We start from the raw sequence: 16,139 nt of genomic DNA, 5'->3' as shown, positions 1-16,139 counted from the left end.
GCAGACTGGGTAAGATAAATTGGTGAAAGTTAAGATTTTCAGATTCAATGATACAAAGTGGAGAGAAAATGCGCCCCTAAGAACTTAGAATGACTTTCCCAGAACGTTGGAGCTTGTCAATGATTGTTTGAAGATGTTCTTGGCGTTCTAGTGACAGTGTGAATGGAATAGGTTTTGTGCTTGCACAGCTTATGCAAATCGCAGGTGAATTGTGCTCTTTGTGAGGGTTTAAGGAGTCTGCGTACTCCAAATAAAGGTGTTGAAGGAGCTTTCTTCTCCAAATGAAGTAGTTGAAGGAGCTTGTGTACTCCAAAGTGTGAGAGTAGGGAAGTCATCGAACTTCACAAGTGTGTGGCACTGTGTGCTAAAAAAAAATCTTTGATTTAACAGGTTAATCGGGCGTGGTTGACAATCTCAAGAGTGCATGTTAAAGCAAGTGAAAGGTTTTCGACTGAGATCTGGTGAGTCCTATGTGCACCAGGACAGACCCACTGATCAGTTGAGAGTAAAATTTGCGGGGTGAATCTTGCTTGCGAATCAGGGAAACTGAGAAAGAAAGAGTAGTTGCTAAAGCGAAAGGCCGTCAGTGAAAAATCTGTAAGGTTTCTGAGCGATTGTGTTACCCTACCTGTAAAAAAACAGATAAGGTGGGTTTTGATTTTGTTTAGTGCTCGCAATTTTTTGCATTAGTTTCACGTGAAACTGAGTTTAGGACGACAAGCTGAAAGACTTTGGCAGCTGCTGTACGTGTGAGTGTGACGTTATTAGAGCCGCGCTAGGATAGGTTGGTTATTTAGAAGGGTCGCACACGGACTGGAGGACAACTGTGAAGCGTCATTGGTCGAGAAGGGTGGCGAAAAGGATTTTGGGATTGAAAGTAGCGTAAAAATTATAGAGATTACATTTTTTAATGCTTTAAAGATTGCCCTAGGGGGAGATACATATATTTCAATGAGAATAGGAGAAATTACACCGTCAGAAGGTACACCCGCCTATATTGTACTTCAAGAGCAGGGTGCTGAGCCATGTCTTTGGCTGAAACAATAGTGCAAAGTGACAGAGAAAGATGGAAGCTTAGCATTACGTGCCCATGGAACATTTAATTTGAGGAGCCTAGAGAATTTGAGGAGAGTATTTTATGATTTGAAACCTCCTCCGAGACAAGCACAGTTTGAAGCTTTAGCAATTTGGGAACTAGTGGCTAGACAGCAATAGCAACTGAAATTCAAGAGAAGAATGGGAAAAGCTGAAAAGACACTAGCAGAGGCCAGATGGGATAGTGATCAGAAAATTTGGAGAACCAAGACTTTACAGGGAATTGAGTTGCTTCCTGCAATTACACAAGAGAATGAGAATGAACCTAGAAAGAGGGATTTGTATCCTTATAATGACAAAGAGCAGAAATTCACAGAAACTATGAAGTCTTTGACACAGGTTGAAGAGTCAGATGATGATGAATATTAAGAAATGGACCCCTGCCATATGCTGCACAAGAGAGAAGTTCAAAATCAGTGTAGATCCTACAGCCCCGATATCAGTTGAATCAACCCACAGCCAGACACAGGTTAGCCAAAATTCTCCAGTTACTTCGGCAGTTCAAAGGCCTATGGCACACACGTATATTCCAAGAATTTACCCTGATGTACCTATTGTAGATAATGCAACAATCTTGATAGTGCTGACAGGACAAGTTTACCAGAAGCCAACATAGGTCCAGAAAGAGTCCACCCCGAATGTGATGTCCCTGATAAAGCCACAAACATTTCCAAGATATGCCCCCATAACAGGATCACAGAGATGTTCACATTGACAAATCAGAATACAGGAATAGTGCACTCATGAGATCCAAATGTCGGACCAAGCCCAGATACAGTGTTAGTACCAGTTACCCTAGGTCTGGTCATACCGTTGTTTGCTGAACCCGAGTGTAGAAAGGGAGAGATACAACGCGAATGCAAGAATTACAACTCCCATGAGACCGATGTTTGATGGAACAGGTCTGTTAATTGATTTAAGTCCTTTCATGACTCCTCCAAATAATGAGGTCAGATCATACATAGGTCCAAATCCAAGCATGGTGACACCAGAAACCCAGAACCTAACAGTACAGCAGGTGCCAGGTGTAAGTCACAACAATGTTACATTTAAAGGTTTGACAGCTCAGCAATTAACTGAATGGTTAGAGAGGTTGAGTGCTACTCAAGGGGATCCTAACAGAGAAAGTGCCCTGAATTTGACCAGGCTTAGACTAGAGGCAGAAGACCTTATTGAGGGAACCACATGGTTAGACAGAATTGACACATTTAAGGAAGATGAGTTGCGATACTTATGCAAGCTGATTACTAACAAAGCAGGAATAGTGCATCAGAAATTAGCAGAGAAATACGACATAGAGGTTGAGAAAACGAAGTACTTGAAGAGAAGTTACAGGTTAGATTTTGACCTAAAGGATTTTAAAAACATGAGAATACTAGGAATGAAAATTCACCTTAGGGAATTCATTCAGAGCATTCAAACATAGGGAGCATTAGACAAATGGGAAGGCAGATGGGTGAAGAAAAGAGACAAAAAGAAAAGGGATTCTGTGAGTCTTACTGCAAATGTGCAGCAGGTCGAGGACCCAGTGAAAATTCTACCAATGAGAGAGATTCCAGGAGGGAATTTTGTCCATGTCCCTTGGAGCAGAAGTGACATTCTGTTGTTTACAAAGGATTATCCCAGGTTGAGTGAGAAGGCAGTAGAGTGGTACCAGCAGGCAGACAGGTTTGTGAAACTCGCAAAATGCCTGTGGGAGGATTTGAACACCCTGTTAGATATAGTAGTTCCAGCAGACTTATGAGTTGAATGCAAGAGGATCGTAGATTGGCCGATGAGAGAACCTCAGAGAGATCCAGCAACAGGTGCACCATCTCCTGGCATAATGAAATATTACTATAAGGTGATTGAATTTTCGAAAATGAGAATTACACCCAAGAATATCGACTGGCAGAGAATAGACAGGACAGGAAGCGAAAGAGTCAAACATGCATATTCCGGAAGATTGTTGCAGGCGTCTAAACATTACAGCAGTACTGAAACAATTGAGCCAAAAGACATGATTCATTTTGTGTTCAGATTTGTTGTAGGAAATTAGCCAAATGATTAAGAGTCATTTGATTTGCTAGCAAGCAAAGCCGATCAATGAGGTATTGCAGTATGCATAGTACCGTAGTGACGAGATTGAGTTGAAAGAAAAGGAAATGATGATGCAGATTAAAGTGGCACAAACAGGGATGCAGGGAAATTTTCTGCAACAACAGCAGCAGGGAAATGTTGTGTTTCAGAATCAAGCAAGAAGTAGAGGACGTGGAGGAACTGGAAATGTGAACCGTAGTCCTGATTTGAATACTGTGGTGGTTCAGAATGATGTGCAGGGAATGAAGAGAATATTGCCATGTCACGCTTGCGAAGGGCTCAGGCATTGAAAGTGGGGGTGTCTGATATTAGTACAAGAAGGTGTTGTACAGCAAACAAGTGACATCAATTCTTTTCAAAACATGAGAGGACCGAGAATGAAAGGTCATAATCCAAATTTTCAAAAAATGTGAATCAGATGCAAGGTTTTCAGTCCATGCAACAGGTGCAAATGCCACATTTGCAGATGCCCCAGTTGCAGCTAATGCAACCACAAGTTCAAATGGTACCTAGACAGCAAATTCAAATACTTCAAGCCCCAATGGAGCAGCAGTGTGTGACGCTTCCTCAGCAGGTCACAGGTCAAAGGTTTAATCAGAGTAATAACACAGTGCACCAGTTCCTGTTGCACAGTGAGAATGGAATAAACGATGATTGGGTGAGTGAGAGTGCAGATGAAGCGGAATGCATGCTTGCAGCTTCCCTAGAAGTAGATCAGAAAGGTCCCTATGTAAATGGAAAAGTAATGTGTCATAAAGTTTCGTTCTTGGTTGACACAGGAGCTACACGCCCCACAGTAAGAACTGCAGAAGTTCCAAACTTGCCCCTTTCAGGAAAAACAGTCCAGATTGTAGGAGTCGCGAATCAGTATTCGACCAACCCGATTACTGAACTGATTCAGGTTCAAATTGGCAACTTTAAAGGATTACACAAATTCGTAGTTTGTGATACGAGTCCAGTAGCCTTACTAGGACTTACAAGATGCTCAATTTCTTGCTCAAATGATGGAATTGAAAATCAGACAGAGTGATGATGAAGATGACCCGACTGCAGAAGCAGATTGTGAGACAGTAAATGAGGAGTACCCTTTGATTAGCTTTTTTCCAGTTTTTACAGTGAGAGATCTACCCTCTGACGTACAGGGAACAGATAAAATGAAAGTGTGGGATTTTACAGGAAAGGATATTGGTCTAATAAAAGGAGTTGAGCCAGTTAAGGTCCCAGTCAAGCCAAGTGCGATTTTTCCCCAGATTCCTCAATACCACATGATGCAGGATACAATTAAAGGGATTGCACCAATAATTGCAGAGTTTGTAGACCAAGGAGTTTTGAAAGAAGTGTTGAGCAGTCGATGTAATTCACCGATAATGGGATTGCGAAAGCCCTGTGGGAAATTGAAAATTGTTCAGGACTTGAGAAAGGTAAATGACATTGTAATTAAATGTTGCCCCGTAGTGCCACATTCATCAGTGATTTTGTTTCAGATCCCATGCGATGCTGAATGGTTCACGATAATAGACCTATCACAAGCATTCTTTTCTGTACCTCTTCATGAGGATTTTCAATTTCTTTTCTGTTTTAAATTTTTGTATCAAGTCTACTGTTAGTGTAGAATTCCTCAAGGGTTTTCAGAGTCACGTTCCATTTTCAACCAGATCTTGAAAAAGAATCTGGAGTCATTGGAAATGCCTTTCCAATCAACATTGGTGCAGTACATTGATGATTTGTTAGTCGCATCAAAGACGAGAAAAGCATGCAAGTGTGATACTATTGCCTTACTGAATCATTTAGGGAAGAATGGTCATAAAGTGTCCCCAGCGAATTTACAGTACTGTCAGAAAGAAGTGAAATATTTGGGTCACCTAATTTAGAAAGGAACTAGGAAAATATCCAGAGAAAGGGTCACCACCATATTGCAGGTGATTCCCCCAGCCACACAGAGGGATGTCAGGATGTTTTTGGGAATGGTAAGCTACTGTCCCCAGTGGATTCCCAACTTTTCAGTCATTTCAAAGCCATTGCAAAAGTTGACTCACAAAAAAGTTACTGATCCCTTAGTGTTAGATCAAGCCTCTATGAAAGCATTTTCGTAGTTGGGAGATAGTCTGTGCAAAGCCCCGGCTTTGGGAATGCCTGGTTACACAAAACCCTTCTCTTGGTTTTGTCATGAGCGTGATGAATGGTCATTGTCTGTCTTGACTCAAGTCCAAGGTGGTGTAAACCACCCAGTAGCATATTTTTCAGCTATTTTGGACCCAGTTGCAGCAGCTTTACCAGGCATTGAGATGGGACATTCTTTAACAGTCATGGTCCCACACTACATTGAAGTTTTACTTATACAAACTGAAATGCAGTACCTTACAGTTGCCAGGCTGAATCGTTAGGAAATGATCATCCTGGGGTCCCCAAATTCGTCATTGAAAAGGTGTGCAGTGCTTAACCCAGCAACCTTACTCTCAAAAGAGAATGTTGAAATTGACAAATTGGAAGAAGTTGAACATGAATGTCTGGTAGTAACTGATCTGTGTACCAATTTGAGACCTGATATTAGAGATACCCGATTGGAGGAAAATTATCAGATTATTTTCGTTGATGGTTCCTGTTTAAGAGACAACATGGGAACACTGAGAGCAGGTTTTGCTGTGTGCACAATTTTGTGGTATACTTGAAGCGTCTTGGCTTCAAGGAGTATATTCTGCACAAGTGGCGGAACTGGTAGCCCTTATTACAGCATGCCATGTTTCTGCACAGTTTAAGATTACCATCTGTACGGACAGCCAGTATGGATTTGGATTAGTCCATGAGTTTGGCCAGCTGTGGTCAGAGAGGTTTCCTGGCCACCAGTGAGAAATGGTGAAAGGATCATGAATTGCTACAAGTTATTCAATTGCCTGAAATGATTGCCGTGGTGAAATGCAGTGCACATCTGAAATCACAAGATTTTGTGTCTATGGGAAATGGATATGCGGATCAAGTCACAAGGTTTTGCGCATTATATCATTCAAAGACAAATGGGAATTGTTATCTGATGAAGACGAGATGTGCCCAAGTTATGCATTACATGTTGTAGATACCTTGGAAGAATTAAAAGCACTGTAGGATAATGTTGACAAAGACGAGAAAAAGACTTGGATAAAACTAAAATGTGTTCAACCTGAAGACGATGTTTAGATTTCAGGAGAGGGACAAATGGTTTTTCCTACTAGTTTCTTGACTCAAATGGTTAGATATTATCATGATCAAGCACATGTTGGGAGGGATGCTGTGATTAGAGTGTTCAAACAATATTGATTCAATCCAAAGTTTAGACAGGTTGCTGAAGTGGTTTGCCATTGCTGAGTCATTTGTCAGCAAATGAACGTGGGTAAAAGGACAGTGGTCATTTTGAGCCACAATGGAAGAGCAGGAGGTCCATTCAGCAGAATGCAGATGGATTTCATTGAGATGCTTGTATGTGGAGGATTGAGATATGTGTTGGTGATTGCCTGTATCTTAAGCCATTGGACTGATGCTTACTCTACACGAAGAAATGACAGCCTTACAGTAACGAAATTACTGCTCAGGGAACTGATATCACATTTGGGTTTACGGTCTCTTTAGAATCAGACAGAGGAAGTCACTTCAACAATGAAGTAATTAAATTACTATGTTCAGCTTTAAATATTGAGCAGAAGTTGCATTGTAGCTACCGCCCTGAAGCATCAGGACTTGTGGAACAGATGAATGGTACCTTGAAATCAAGAATGGGGAAAATGTGTGTATCCTTGAATCTGAAATGGCCTGACGCACTGCCATTAGTTTTGATGACAAGAAGGAACACATCCGACCGGAAGACAGGACTGTCCCCGCATGATATACTCATGGGCAGAGCAATGAGGTTGCCTGCAGTTCTTGCAAATGCTCCTGTGAACATAACAGATGACATGGTGTTGGACTACTGCAAAGGTCTGGTTGATGTGGTTCGCTCTTTCTCTCATCAGGTGGATGCTACCACACTTCAACCGTCTCAAGATCAAGGAGACAACCTGAGAGCAGGTGATTGGGTTGTGATCAGAAATCACATGAATAAGTCATGTTTGGAGCGTCGGTAGAAGGGTCCTTACCAAATAGTGCTGCGCTGGAGTTTTGAACTGGATCCACGCAAGCCATACGAGGAGAGTACCATGTCTGTTGGACAATGAAGAGGAGTTGTTGAGAGTACCAACAACATTCAGACCAACTCCAGAACTGGAGAGGGGAGAAGGTGAATCAGAGACTGAATCTGAGCAAACAGCATTTGGTACAAACACTCCTGTGTGAGACGAAGGAGAAGACCTACAGGAGAGTGACAATAAACCAACCTCAACTGAGGTAGCAGGAGAATCTAGTCAGAGGAGGGCTCTCCCAGAAGCAGACGGCTGTGAGAGACAAACAGCAGCAAATTACAGATCCTGAGGGGGAAGGAGCTGAGGCGGATCAAAGCCAATGTGGTCTGACTCCTCCTGAACCAGTTGCAAGTACATCAAGAGAAAAGCCTGCAGAACAAAGAGAAATTACAAGTCCGACACTGGAAAGAGCATTAACGAAAGGTCCACTGAAAGGAGATAAGTGGCCGATGTCACAAGCAAAGAGAAAAGCTGCAATGATAGTGACAACAATTGAGGAGGAAGTAGACACAACAAGGAAAGAAGATTTGACTGATGGAGAATTAAATGGAGATTGAAGATTGAAAAGAAAGAGAATTGCAAGTCGAAGGTACACTGGTCCTGAATGGCCGTATGCAACAACAAGTGAATGGTAGAGTGAATTTTTGTCTTTTTGTTTTGATCAAGACATTCCAGGTCAATATTTTGGCACTTGAAGGAAGTCATTGAACTGAACTGTTGTAAATACGTGAATTGAGAAAAGAAAATAGACTATTGAAAGTAACCGGAAAATACTTTTTGATAACCTGATTTGACGAGCTGCTAAACCGATTTTGACAATTTACTGATCCTGGAAGAAAGAATGAAAGCTGTAAGTAACTGCAAAAGAAGATTGAAGATTTGTTTTTGATTTTGGTGCATAGTTATATATTTTCTCTTCTACTTTCTGATTCTTTACAGATCATGAGGAACCTTAGCCAGTAGGGTAGATAGAATAGGTGCTGTAAATGCATGGGTATTGATTTGGCGATTGTATGCAAGATATTGTATTTGGTGTTGATTGTGGGTATTACTGTTATTGACAAGAGTAAAGCCAACCATACCTCAGCATTAGAGACAACTACTGCACTCACAGAAGTAGATTAATTTAGGTTAGATGAGGAATATCTGCACATAGATAGTACACAAGGAGAACTTTCTTCTAACGTTTTCTATCGCTTATTGAGTGAGTATGTTGAGACGATGGATGCGAGAGATTGTTATTTTTGCACGCAGATTCCTTCATTAGTCGAGAAAGGAGTTACTTATCATAGTTTGCCTCTTACTTAAGGGCTAAGTTGTAGTCTGTTACTAACAAGATTCTATAACCAGGAGTACAGTCAGTATTTCTATTCCAATTATGACATTGTATTTTCATTTGTCTCTATAATTAAGTACCTGATTAGAGTAGACAAGGAGAGCACTATGGACTAGCAAGACGATATTTTAAGCCTACTTTGACATTTGGTATAGCTTACACACAGCTTAACAATTTAACATGCTTGCTTACACCCATAGAAAAGAGCTTCTTAGATCAGACAGATGACAGGAGAAAAGCTTTAAAGGAGAAATTAGAAAAGGGCTTAAAGAAAAGAACATGTACAAATGATCATGCATTTAGTGACATAAAGACACAAGGAAGGTTAGCTTTAGATGCACAACACATAGGAAAGCTTTGTGTATACACGCCTAAATCTAGAACTAATATGTTGTTTGTGGGAACAAGTGAATGCAGACATGTGTTTTTGTTTCAGAGTTAATGGATGTTCATGTTGAATGGACAAGATCCGGCAATTCCAGGAGTCTATTACATCTGTAGACCATATACATATTACAGTCATTCAAGAGGATGGTATGGCACATGTTACTTGAGGATAGTTTTCCCAAAGATATTTCCGCTAGAGAACTTGAGTAAATCACCTAAAATGACTGAATTACATCATGTTAAACAAAGTGAGAATCATATTCTGGCATAGTTGGGGACATATTTGGAGCAATAATTCCTTCAGTAGGAGTTATTTTGAATTCATTGAAAATTCGAAAGTTGTCTACTATTGTGGATAACATGCTGACAAATTTTTTAGGAGCCATGATCCTGATGGATACAGAAATGGCTGTGGTAAGCTCTATGACTCTTCAGAGCCACTTTGCTTTAGACATTCTTTTAGCAAAGGATGGCGGAGTTTGCAAAATGCTGAACTCAAAACATTGTTGCTCATATATTCTTGATAATAGTGAAGAAATTAGAAGATTGATTAACAATCTAACTAATGATAGTGCTGATTTGAAAGAGTTGAAAGAACCAAGGAGTTTGGAAAAAAGTTTGGCAAAGGATTTGCTTCCATGGGAAATTGGCTTGGCAACCTAGGGAAAGAGATGATATTGAAAATAATACAAGTAATATTGATTATTGTGATTTGCATAACTGGAGCATGGGGAATATGTACATTTTATCATGTGATTTATTAACCCCTCTGCTGCCAAGTCTTTTTCCCCTCCTAACCCAAGCCTTTTTTTTTGCTATTTGGGGTAGTTTGCGCTTAGGTCCTCATATCTTTTTGTCAACCTAAGGTACCTATGCCAAATTTGTGTCCTCTTATCCAACATCCTAGGGATTCTAGGGATACCCAAACTTTGTGGGTTCCCCTGAAGGAGACCAAGAAATTAGCCAAAATACAGATAACATTTTGTTTTTGTTTTTTTTAATGGAAAAAGGGCTGCAGAAGAAAGCATGTATTTGTTTCCTAAAAATGGCATCAACAAAGGGTTTGCAGTGCTAAAATCACCATCTACCCAGCTTTCAGAAACAGGCAGACTTGAATCAGAAAACCAAAATTTTCAACACAATTTTGGCATTTTACTGGGACATACCAATTTTTACTATTTATTGTACTTTCAGCCTCCTTCCAGTTAGTGACAGAAATGGATATGAAAGCAATGCTGGATCCCAGAAAGCTAATCATTTCTGAAAAGTAGACAGAATTCTGCATTCAGCGAGGGGTCATTTGTGTGGAACCTTCAAGGTTTTCCTACAGAAAGTAACAGCTAAAATAAAATATATTGAAATTGAGGTAAAAAAGAGCCATTTCTGTCCACGTTTTCTTCTATAACTTTTTCCAGCTATGGCAGATTTTTGAAAGCAATATGCCATTTCGTCTACTGGACTCTTCTGTTTGCGGGGATATATAGCGCTGGTAGGTTCATCAAGAATCCTAGGTACCCAGAGCCTATAAATGAGCTGCACCTTGCAATGGCTTTTCATTGTATACTGGGTATACAGCAATTCATTTGGTGAAATACAAAGAGTGAAAAATAGGTATCAAGGAAACCTTTGTATTTCCAAAATGGGCACAAGATAAGGTGTTGAGAAGCAATGGTTATTTGCATATCTCTGAATTCCGGAGTCCCCATACTAGCATGTGAATTATAGGGTATTTCTCAAATAGACGCCTTTTTTACACACTGTCTTACATTTAGAAGGACAAAATGTAGAGAAAGACAAGGAGCAATAACACATGCTCTTCTATTCTGTGTTCTGCCGGCGACAGGAAACGCAACATGGACACATCACACTTTTATATTGAGATCTGACGTGTTTTTTGGAAAGTGCCTAGCTGTGGATTGTGGCCTGTAGCTCAGCCGAGACCTACGGAAACCTCCCAACCATATACATTTTTTAAAACTAGACACCAAGGGGAATCCAGGATTGGGTGACTTGTGGGGCTCTAACCAGGTTCTGTTACCAGAATCCTTTGCAAACCTCAACATTTGGCAAAAAACACTTTTTCCTCACATTTCGGTGCTGCAAAGATCTGAAATCTGAGAGGAGCCACAAACTTACGTCCACCCAGCATTCCCCCAAGTCTCCAGATAAAAATTGTACCTCACTTGTGTGGGTAGGCCTACTGCCCGTGACAGGAAATGCCCCAAAACACAACATGAACACATCACATTTTCGCAAAGAAAACTGACCTGTTTTTTGCAAAGTGCCTAGCTCTGGATTTTGGCCTCTAGTACGCCGGAAAACCTAGCAAACCTGGACATTTCTGAAAACTAGACACCTAGGGGAACCCAGGATGGGGTAAACTTGTGGTGCTCTCACCAGGTTCTCTTACCCAGAATCCTTAGCACACCTCAAAATGTGGCAAAAAGACACTTTTTCCTCACATTTCAGTGCTGCAAAGTTATGGAATCTGAGGGTAGCCACAAACTTCCTTCTACCCAGCATTCCCCCACATCTCCCAATAAAAATGGTACCTCACTTGTGTAGGTAGGCCTAATGCCCGCGAAAGGAAATGCCCCAAAACACTACATGGACACATCAAGATTATCAATCACAAAACTACCTGTTTTTGCAGGGGAGGGGCACCTGTGTTTTTGGTCCTGGGCTCAGCAACCATCTACAGAAACCTACCAAACCCAGACATTTCTGAAAACTAGACACCTGAGGGAGTCCAGGGGAGTGTGACTTGTGTGGATCCCCCAGTGTTTTCTTACCCAGAATCCTCAGCAGTTTGAAAAAAAACGTTTTTAGGCTGACAAGTGGGGCAGAATTTTTATCGTTATAGATGCGGCAATGCTTGGTGGTAGGAATTTTGTGGATTCCTGCAGATTCCGGAAGGTTCCATCACAAAAATATGGGGAAAATGTGGGATTTCAAGCAAAGTTGGAGGTTTGCAGGGCATTGTGGGTTAGAAAATGGTGCGGGATGCATGTGAAGCGCACAAACCTGGACTCACACAGATGTTTAGTTATCAGATGTGTCTAGGTCTTGTGGATTTTCTACATGGCAACGTCCCAAAGTCAAAAAAGTGCAGACCTCTCTATTCCAAGTGGGATGATTTTGAGAGTTAGCCAAGCTCTCATGGCCCAAATGTAAAATCAAAACCCAAAATAATAAAATGTCTTCTTGCTAGCCATTGGGATAAGATCTTTTAGTGTGCGGGGGGAGAGCTGTAAGACTGTTACCCCCCTCAGTTGGGGTGGGGGCATAACCATGCCCGTACTGGTTGGTAGCTACCACCAGCTAACCACTTTGTCCCCATTTATTTGGGGTGGGGGCATGGCCTTATCCCCACCCTCTTTTGTTTAAAAAAAATCTTCTCTGGTGTCTAGTAGGCATTCTGCCCCCCTTGGGGGCAGATGGGCCTTACAAAAATAGCCACATGTGACTCTGTTGCTGAATCTAAATGTATGCTAGTTCTATTGCGAAGTTGCTCTTGTTATTGATTTGTACTGTAACTCTAGAGTGTGTAACAGTTCATGCTTTGGTTAAATTGAGATTCTTTAGAAGATTTGGTCAACCAGTGTTGTTTTTGTATGAATTTCATCTGATTTTGAGACTAAGTTACGTGATATTAGCATTGTTAATATAGGGAAATAAATATTCTAACTTTTACATAAAGGTGTGGTTATTCATGGCCAAGGGGGTCATGGTGCGTAGAATTACTGACTCCAAAGATTATTGATACTGTTGATTGATATGGTTATTGATTTGTATTGAAATTGATTCCTATAATTGGAGTTACTCTAAACGCAGTCAAAAGGTCCCTCGATATTCTAACACGTCCCCTTATGAATTAAAGATAAGGACCCAAATATGGTCAGAAGCGCTAACAGTCTCACTTATCTTGTTGTGAGTAAAAGCCTACGACTTTGCAATGATAGTTAGTGCATGCAAGTGTGGTGCCAAGCAGAATTCCCTGTCCTGATTAAGATGGAAGTTCTAACTCTGTCTTTGCACTAATAATAAAGTCTCCCCCTTTTTTCCCAGCACAAGCCCCAATCTTTGACAGTGACACCTCAGCGCCAGTAACGTTGTTGCTTTCCTCGGGGAGGAAACCCATGGGAATACAATTCAGTACACTGTTCCTCCCAATCAAGCGGTACAGCAATTAAACAAAAACACCTTGATGTGCATTGGTGGGCAAAAAGAGTTCAGATCCAGCAAGAAGAAAGATTAACAACTTGGTGGTATTGCTCTACTAAGTACAGAAAAGAGATTCACGATAAATAGAGCATTGATTCATCAGGTAGGCAGCAGGGTGCACAGTGCCTTTTGTTTCAGTGTGCCCAGCATATGTTCCATCAACATATTCTGAAAATACCAAGATGATAATAAACAGTATGTCAGACGGACTGAAGGATCTGGTGAAGCTAGGCCTGATGGCTACCCTGGGTAGAGTTGTAGCAGTGAGGAGGAAGAGTTGTTTCCTGGAGGCAGCAAGGTCGCAGAGGCAGAGCAGGAGGAGCCCCTCCTTGTACATTTGATATATGATGGTTCAGTGGACCAGAGCTGGAAACAGAGGCAGAGCTGTAGCTGAGTGCTTTGCAATTTCTGAAGGGCTGGCTTTATGAGGCTCTTTCGTTCCTTTGCAATGAGAAGAATGTACCCAGGGCAGGATACCTCTGCACTTTACATAAGTGTTCCTAGTGACCATAATTTGGTAGGAAACCTTTGGCCTGGGCTGAACAGCATACGCTGGTGGGTATATGTCGAAACAACAAGCGCTTCAAGCACCCATGCCTGAACAACAAGGTCGGAACAACGACCTCGTTGTTATCACTTATGCCTTTACCACAAATGCCTTAACAACGATTTTTCGTTCTTGTTTGTTCTTACATATTAAATGATATCAGGAATACCACTATCATTCAACTTTTTTATGGTTATATGTTACTCTTGCAGCCCTGAAGAAGCCCAAGTGTATAGGGCGAAACGCGTTGGCTGCTTGCTTTCATCAACTTACTGTTATAAAAAGTATTCTTGATCAAATAAAAAGAATTTTTGGAAGAAAAAGAACAGAAACTGTGTATCATCACCTGTTTAATTATCTGGGACTCTTCTACAATTAGTATATAAAGAATATGTCTACAACTTAAAGTGGTGCACCACCCAATCTTTTCTTCTTTAACTTCAACAACTGATTCATATTTTCCCAATTCAGTTTTTAACATTCAAACACTGTTTGCTACTCCTCACAAAATCTTAAAGGGTTGTCACACAATAAGTATGATTGCTTCTTAATATATTCACTACATCTGTGGGCACCATGGAACATGAACAATAGCCCTGCTCTCCAGACTTGAATAATCTCTCAAAAGGATAGCATTTTGTGAGTCTTCTCGGGGTCCATATTTGTCTGTGTCATGGGAGTGTATATTATCATGGGAGCTTTTATCTAATTCTCTAATCAGTTAACTCACTGGATGTTTCAGAGTACCCGGTGATGATCGGACTCCAAACTTAGTCCACTAAGTGCCTTGCAGGGGCCGAATGGACACGAGGTCTAGGGTGAGAGTGTTAGATGGTGGAATCAACTGCTTGTCACATGCGATATCCACTAATACCCCACTAACAGTATCTTGTTTTGCTGCACCAGCTTGCATGTTATCTCCTTGTGCACCTGTTTCTGGCAGGACAGCCAGCACTGCCCCATTTCCACGCATATTTGCAGGTGCACAAATGGTGTCTCCTGCCAGCATGAGGAAACTCAAAATATCTAGAACATCCTCCCTTCTTTCTTCTTCTTCCTGCGCTATTTTCTTAGTAATTTGGGGAAATAAATAATGAAGTGGGGGAGTGGTGGCACAAACCCTAACTCTGTCCCTTAAGTGAGCAAGGTTTTTGAGCCCAAATGCATCAATGGCCATGTTGTCAGTTCTGGACTCCGGAGTGCCTACATCTTTCTTCAACTGCTCTTTGTTTTAAATATATGGAAAATATTAAAACTTAAAATTAACTTCATGCAACTCTAAAGTATAGGTTCAGGCACACATTAAACAAATATATTTTTTAAACAAAACACCAATAATTAATGTTATAGTAAAACAATACAGATATGTACAATTATTAATTCTGTCAATAATTAAAACAACAATATAATTAGTAAACCATGAAAAATAACATTTAAAAATAATTTACTAAAACACAAGAAACAACAATTTAAACAACCTAAATACAATTTGCATAAAATTAAAACAGAATAACATTAAAAATATAAACTTTATATATAAATACAAACAAAAAGATTGATAAAAAAATGTATGTCATAAGAATAACAAAAAACATTAAAAAATAATTTTCAAATACACTACTGCATGTGCAATCCCACAAATATTGAGGGGAATACTTACATTTTAGGAGAGAAGAAATCACATTTACTATTTTAAATCCAGTTCAATATGCATTTAGAAAAATGTATACATGAGGGGGACAGATTAACTCTTCTAACTCCAGTCTAATAGAAGTTGAGGGAAGTGCTTACATTGGTGTTTCATATTTACTATTTTAACTCCAGTCTAACAGATATTGAAGAAAGTGCATTCAATGGGGGATGGGGTGAGGAGAGGGGCATCTTTACTCTTATAACTCCAATCTAAAATGATTTCGAAAAGTGCATACATTGGGGCAGTCAGATTTACTCTAAGTCAAATCTAACAAACGTTTGGGAAACATATATTGGAGCAATCAAATGTACTATTCTAACTCTAGTCTAACAAACACTGTGGAAAGTGCATGCATGGTGGGGCCAGATTTATTATTCTCATTCCAGTCTAACAGACATTAGGGAAAGTGCTTATACTGGGGAGCAGGGTAGGCAACACAAACAATAGATGTATTATTGTAACCCTACTCTAACAAACATTGGTGAAAGTGCAAACTGGGGTGGCGGGGGAGTTTAGGTTAAATTTTATTTTCTAGCTCTAACCTATACAACATTGGGGAGTGTGGATATATATCAGGGGGCTGGATTTAACTATTCTTACTCCAGTCAAACAAGCACTAAGGAAAGTGCAAAC

Source organism: Pleurodeles waltl, chromosome 9 (assembly GCF_031143425.1).
Source record: "Pleurodeles waltl isolate 20211129_DDA chromosome 9, aPleWal1.hap1.20221129, whole genome shotgun sequence".
NCBI classification, from domain to species: Eukaryota; Metazoa; Chordata; class Amphibia; order Caudata; family Salamandridae; genus Pleurodeles; species Pleurodeles waltl.
Note: the sequence above shows the minus strand (reverse complement) of the source record.